Genomic DNA, 7,439 nt, shown 5'->3' on the forward strand with positions numbered 1-7,439 from the left:
CCAAGTAATAAATACAGTAAGCAGTTTCAAAAGGATGCAGGTTGAAGTAATTATTCGGAGAGGCTTACAGAGGACAGAGTAGCATGGAGAGCTATATCTAGTCTTCAAACTGACGACCAACACTACCACAACAACAACAACAACAACAACAACAAGAGAGTGTGGACAGTGGTTTGTGGCGGCTGCAGTAGGGATAGCATTGCTCTGCTATACACATTACCAAGAACTCGGACGTATGCCAAGTCTGTTTTCCTCAATCATTCAACTGTAAACAAAACATGCGATTTACATTTTACAGGGTTGACGCTTTTCTCGTAAGTCACTGAGGCATTTCCTTTAGTTTTTTCAATTATATTCGATGTTGATTGACTTTAATAAGTGAGCGATACTAAGTGCCAAATTCCGGTTAAGTATAGCAGTGATTTACTAACGCTCCCACTTCCAAGATACCTGTGACTCTTTTGTTGTTGTCCTACGTTACCTAAACGCAAATGTCTCACGGCCTGAAATATGTGACATGCGTCTCAGTTTCGTTGCTTATTATTTGGCCTCACGTCGTTGACAGGATCCCGTCCCAGACATTTTCAAAGTATAAAAACTACTGATGCTCAGCGAGAATCCAACCGTGGCCTTCGCTGTAGCCTAAGACACTAACCCGTTTCCTTCTGCCAATTCTTTCTTGGAACTGTCCGCCTGCTTAGCTGGGTGGTAACGTGCTTGCCTCCCATGTACTGGGCCCGGGTTCAATTCTCGGCTCGGGGACTAGGTGTTGTATTGTTCTCATCATTATTTCATCCTCATCATCGGCCGCAAGTCGCCCAATGTGGTGTCGACGAAAATAAGACTTGCACTTGGCGCCCGAGTCCGAATGGGACCTACAGGCCAACTGTGCCATACGATCACTTCATTGTAATTCCAGTACTTTTGTCAACAACAAAAGATATAACACAGACAACGACGTTCACAAGGCCTTAATGACTTTCTGTCGATTTCATTTACATTCAAATAAGGTAAAATCTTCACTGAGGTGATAAAACTCATGAGATACCTCGTAATAAGCCGGCCGCAGTGGCTGAACGGTTCTAGGCGCTTCAGTACGGAACAGCGCGACTGCTACGGTCGCAGGTTCGAATCCTGCCTCGCGCATGGATGTGTGTGATGTCCTTAGGTTAGTTAGTTTTAAGTAGTTCTAAGTTCTAGGGGACTGATGACCACAGATGTGAAGTCCCATAGTGCTCAGAGCCATTTGATACATTTTTTTAACCGCGTCATATCGTGCCAGACCATCTTTTGCCCGGCGTAATGGCAACTCGACATCGCATGGGCTCAACAAATCGGAAGTCCCCGAGAAATACTGAGCCATGCTACCTCTATAGCCGTCCATGAATGCGAAAGTGTTGAAGGTGCAGGGTTTTGTGCACGAACTGACCTCTCTATTATGTTTCATAAATGTTCGATGGGATTCATGTCTGGCGATCTGGGAGCCAAATCATTCGCTCGAATTGTCCACAATGTTCTTCAAACTAATCGCCAACAATTATGGCCCGGTGACTTGGCACATTGTTATCCATAACATGAAGTCCATGAATGACTGCAAATGGTCTCCAAGAAGCCGTACGTAAACATTTCCAGTCAACCATCGGTTCAGTTGGAGCAGAGAACCCAGTCCATTCCATGTAAACACAGCTGCACCATTATGGAGCCGCCACCAGCTTTCACTGCCTTGCTGACAACTTGGGTGCATGGCTTCGTGGTGCTGTACCACATTCGGACCTACCATCAGTTCTTACCAGCTGGGATGCGGACTCATCTGACAAAGCCACGGTTTTCCAGTCGTCTAGCGGAGTGGTCACGAGTCCAGGAGAGGCGCTGCAGGCGACGTCGTGCTGTTAGCAAAGCACTCGCGGCGATCGTCTGCTGCCATAGCCCATAAACGCCAAATTTAGCAGCATTGTCCCAAGGGATACATTCTTCGTACGTCCGCCATAAATTTCACGCAGTATTGCTTGTCTGTTAGCACTGACAATTCTACATAAATGCCACTGCTCTCGGGCATTGTCCGTGGTGAGAGGTAATGCCTGAAGTTTGGTATTCTCGGTACACTCTTGGCACTGTGGATCTCGGAATACTGAATTCCCTAACGATTTCCGAAATGGAATGTCCCACGCGTCTAGCTGAAACTGAATGACAGCTCCACCAATGCATTGCCCTTTTATTCCTTGTGTATGCGATACTACCACCATCTGTATATGTGCGTATCACTGATCGATGACTTTTGCTAGCTCCATGTATGAACACACATTAACAGAACTTAGCAAAGACAGACTCTTTGAAATGACGAGGCAAAGTAAAGGCGCCATTGTTCCATATATGTAGTTTAACGAAAGCACTGATAACGTTCGACAGTCCCGGTTGTGAACAAGTGTTCTTCGGTTCATTTAGCACTCAGCTGTTAGAACTCACAGCGGGCTGTTTAATGAGAAAGCGTAATGACCTCGCCACGAAACTAGCACCCGAGAAACCGCTGGTTGAAATTCTGCCTTCTCACTCCCTTTGCTCCAGCAGCAGAAATTTCCCAAAGATGCTGAAGCTCTATAGTAGAACTCTTAGATAGTTTCGGCCTAAAGGTGGCGAAATGTTGCACCAGACTTTTTAAGAAACACAAAGGAAGACGTTTATTCGCTCGCATTTACAATCGCTGAATTAACGTGTTCGGAAACAAATAACCTCGTGTTAAGCATAAAGTAATAGACAAGAATAAGTGTCTAATAAACCCTTTATTAGGGGGATATAAGATGAACATCAACAAAAGCAAAACGAGGATAATGGAATGTAGTCGAATGAAGTCAGGGGATTAGATTAGGAAATGAGACACTTAAAGTAGTAGATGAGTTTTGCTATTTGGGAAGCAAAACAACTGATGATGGTCGAAGTAGAGAGGATATAAAATGTAGACTGTCAATGGCAAGGAAAGCGTTCCTGAAGAAGAGAAATTTGTTAACATCCAGTATAGATTTGTCAGGAAGTCTTTTATGAGTATTTGTATGGAATGTAGCCATGTATGGAAGTGAAACATAGACGATAAATAGTTTACACAAGAATAGAATAGAAGCTTTCGAAATGTGGTGCTGCAGAAGAATGCTGAAGATGGGTAGATCACGTAAGTAATGAGGAGGCACTGAATAGAATTGGGGAGAAGAGGAAATTTTGGCACAACCTAACTAAAAGCAGGGACTGGTTGGTAGGACACGTTCTGAAGCATCAAGGGATTACTAATTTAGTATTGGAGGGTATCGTGGAGGGTAAAAATAGTAGAAGAAGACCAAAAGGTGAATACACTAAGCAGATTCAGAAGGATGTAGGTTGCAGTAGTTACTCAGAGATGAAGAAGCTTGCACAGGATAGAGTAGCATGGAGAGCTGCATCAGTCTCTGGACTGAAGACCACAACAACGACAACAAACCCTTTTTTAGCAAGAACGCCAACAGACATTGTCCATAGCAAGGAAAAAGCCAGGTACAATGTTAGGAGAAGACAATAAACGATTCATTCAGTTAAAGATACCTGACTTCGACATTTGCTCTTACTTGTCCAGCCACTTTCAGGGGACCAACAGTTAATCCTGAACTTCGAGCCATGACGCAACTTCGCATTTCTCACACATACAAATTATTATTATTATTATTATTTCCAAACAGAAATCAGTTGTATCAATTGAGCTTTCGCCAAAACATAGAGTACAGGACTTACGAAAAGGCTAAGCCTGATCATTACAGTAGATGAAGACAGATTAACTGTGTCAGTACCTGTCACGATTGACTGTGTGTTGTATATTACTACTGGCAGCAGTAGGGTTGTAGTAATTTGTCCTGACAAGAAAAAAAGAAGCTTTAAGAAAGCCAAAAAACAGTTATATTTAATTATGAAAATTGAGTTAACGTGCAAATCGTTACATAGTTAGCGTTGTACAAATTAAAAAACCCACGATGTTTATTGAAGGCTGTCTTAAGAATTTATTTTATTAATATTGTGTTTTAAGTTTTCTTGCAATATAAGAAACACAGTTTAATATTATTTACGGTTCCAAAAAAGAAACTTTAGCGTGATGTGGAGTGACTGTAAAGTACAGTTTACTCTTTTTTGGAAGCATGCAGAAATTTCTCGAGACGTTTCTCTCCTGCGATATTTGTTAATTCTCCCGCGGCGGGAGAAGATACTCGCGATGAGTGTAGTACCCATACGTCAAGAAAAGAGGCACTAATGTAGTAGTTGCAAGAATGGGCTAGTGTTTTGAATAAATTAATCATAAGAATTGACTGAAGTATTTGATCGTTAGTACGAAAAAAATCCGCAAAAAACGATAAAACCCGTAAAACTTAATTTTACCTACTGGGTTGATTTTTTTAAATACCCAGGTTTTTTCTCAATCCTGGGCAGCAGTGATCTAGGATGATTTTTATTTGTGATACCTGAAGACGATCGAAACTGGCAGTAACTAAATAATTATCTTATCAGCTCTTGGAGCTTTTGAAGTTCAACATTTTTTTCAAATATATTTAAAAAAACTCACAGGTATGCCTCTCTACAACGGAATTTGTTCACGACGGTCAACATTCTGAACACCAGTTCTGTGTTAGTGCTGTGTATCAGGAGAATTCTTATAAGATTTCGTAAGCAAGACAGTGTTCTGCCGTTATCGGAGTCGAATTCTAAGAGCGAAGAGGTGCACCAGTACCAAGTACCGTGGCACGATAGAAAACACTCTGCAGAAGCAGGATACATATTCTGTACCACACGCACGTACACTTGTGTTCAGGTATTCTCTCAGTACTACATTAACAATCTGTATTCTGGAAGCCATCTTGTGGCGTGTGGCGGAGGGTACTTTGTGCACCACACTCACTTCTCCGATTTCCTGTTCCTGTTCCAGTCGGTCCGCAGCTCGTGGTCGTGCGGTAGCGTTCTCGCTTCCCACGCCCGGGTTCCCGGGTTCGATTCCCGGCGGGGTCAGGGATTTTCTCTGCCTCGTGATGACTGGGTGTTGTGTGATGTCCTTAGGTTAGTTAGGTTTAAGTAGTTCTAAGTTCTAGGGGACTGATCACCATAGATGTTAAGTCCCATAATACTCAGAACCATTTGAACCTGTTCCAGTCGGGAATTGCGTGTGAGAAGAATGATTGTGAGCTCTAATTTTACATTCGTGTTATGATAGCGGAACGTACGTAGGAGGAAGAAATGTATTGTTTGACTCTTCCAGAAACGTACGCTCTCGGAATTTAACAATAAACCACAGCGTGTGCACAAAGCCTCTCTTGAGCATTTATCACTGGAGTTGGATGAAAACATCTAAGAAACTCTCGCACTTGCTAAAGGAACCTACTGCGGTACGTTCTGCTCTTCTTTGGATCTTCTCTATGCTTCTCAGCAGTTCTATCTGCTAAGGGTCCTAGATTGACGAGCGTTACTTAAGTATCGGGTGAACGAGAGTTCTGTAAGCTGCCTCCTTCGTAGATGGATTACACTTCCCGAGGATTATTCCAGCGAATGTGAGTGTGACATCTGCCTTTCCTACGATTAATTTTATGTGATTATTTCACTTTAGATCGCTACGTACTCATACTCCTAGATGTTTAATGAATATCACTGCTTTCTATGATTGTTCGGCAATCGTGTAATAACGTAATCTCGGAAATTTCCTCCTGTTTATACATACTACTTTACGTTCATTTATTTTTAGATTCAGTTGCGAGTCCCTGTACCAAAACACGACTACTTCAGGACTTGTCGTATTTCACTTCATTTCTCTAGCGTTGCGAGATCTTTTCACAGGGTCTCCAAGGATATGACGGGGACATCATTTGAAATAAAAAAATTCGTATGGACATACGCCCTGTTAAGAATAGTTTCCGAGATAGAAGACATTTAATGTACATCATTATCTATTTTCTGCATTGCGCGGTACCTTGTCATTGTTTACAAGGCACCACAGTAGTATAGAGGATACCGAGAGTACGTCTCGGTTTGATATTGGATACTTATGGTCGGGAAACAAGCTCAAATTGGCCCACAAAAACTACCTAAGGTACAGCGCTTCCACGTCGAGCGAGTTTTTCAGTATTCTGTCGCTGGCATCGCGCAAACAGTCCTGAAGAAAAAAATAAAAGGGCCAGTTTTGTAGGGCATTTAATGTAGTTTAATACTATACTGCGACAGGTTTCCGCTAAAAGCAGCGGTTTTCAACTTATTCAAGAAAACCGCGTAAAAGTGGCATTAAATGTGTTCTATTTTGGAAATCACCCGAAATACAGCATAGGTCCATATGAAGTTTTTGCTTCAAATGACCGTTCCTATCATATCGCTGAATATTAACCAATCCTCCTGGGACATCGAACAGCCGCATGCATTATTTTGTGACGATCACTAGAGACTAGTTTTAAAATGTTCAGTAACCCATCGAGAAATTTGTTGGAAACATTATAGATCAAATCGAATATCTTTCAACTACTACGGGGAGCATCAGAGATTTCTGGTAAGGTGTGTGCTCCGAAGCGACTGAGAAGCCACAAGCATTGTTTACTATTTCAAGCAGAGCGAGAGAACTTACAACCCGAAGTCTGCATGCATTTCTGCGAGGAGTAGAGAGTGACTTTTCAATCGATACGTGTAGCTGGCAGTCTCACGAGAAATGAGACCTGTCGAACTCTAAACGGTCAACGGCACGCGCTTTTACAGCCCAGGAATCGTCAAGTAATATTTCCTACGGAACTGGCTGCACTGAAGCTATCTGCAGCAGTACGGACAGGCGTCATTAGAAAGCCGTCGCTCCGCGCTCCTACCTGTGTTGTCTGGACGCTGGTGCGTGCTACCGGGTGCCGACTGCCGCTGGTGCTGTTGCAGCGACGACTGCCGCCTCCGCCTAGACTCCGCGTCGGCGGTGCCCTGGTCAACCCCCACCCTCTAGCTCGGGGAGACCGAACAACAGTAGTCTCGGCCTTTGAGGCGGCCGGTCGGACGTTCCGCGAATAAACCATTAGCTACGCCACTACGTCACCTCATAGCTTCTCGCGTACTGCGGGAAAGCCTGCAAACGTCACAAACCCTTACTCCGACGCATGCAGGGCCAGTATAAGGCCCAAGCGACACAAGTGGCCGCGTGGGGAGCCAAACTGAAAGGGGTGCCAGAGCAGAGGCTTACCTAGGTGATGGTCAAATGGCTCTAAGCACTATGGGACAACATGTGAGGTCATCAGTCCCCTAGACTTAGAACTACTTAAACCTAACTAACCTAAGGACATCACACACATACATGTCCGAGGCAGGATTCGAACCTGCGACCGTAGCAGCCGCGTGGTTCCGGACTGAAGCGCCTAGAACCGCTCGATCACAGCGGCCGGCTTACAGAGGTGATCCTGCGCCCTTGGTAGAATTGCCAAAGCTGC

The 7,439-nt window shown here is 43.8% G+C and overlaps 1 protein-coding gene across 2 annotated transcripts in view; it reads right to left on the minus strand.

Annotated features, from left to right (window-relative positions):
- The window catches only part of LOC124545201 (fatty acyl-CoA reductase 1-like), a 269,460-nt gene extending 262,558 nt beyond the window's left edge, over positions 1-6,902 (minus strand). The window contains exon 1 of one of the 2 annotated variants that reach the window (XM_047124067.1): positions 6,837-6,902. The gene's annotated coding sequence lies outside the window, so the exon portion shown is untranslated. The remainder of the gene's footprint in view (positions 1-6,836) is intronic. The other variant, XM_047124068.1, reaches the window with a different exon arrangement.
- Positions 6,903-7,439: the final 537 nt, after the last annotated feature.

The sequence above is a fragment of the Schistocerca americana genome, chromosome 8 (genome assembly GCF_021461395.2).
Source record: "Schistocerca americana isolate TAMUIC-IGC-003095 chromosome 8, iqSchAmer2.1, whole genome shotgun sequence".
NCBI classification, from domain to species: Eukaryota; Metazoa; Arthropoda; class Insecta; order Orthoptera; family Acrididae; genus Schistocerca; species Schistocerca americana.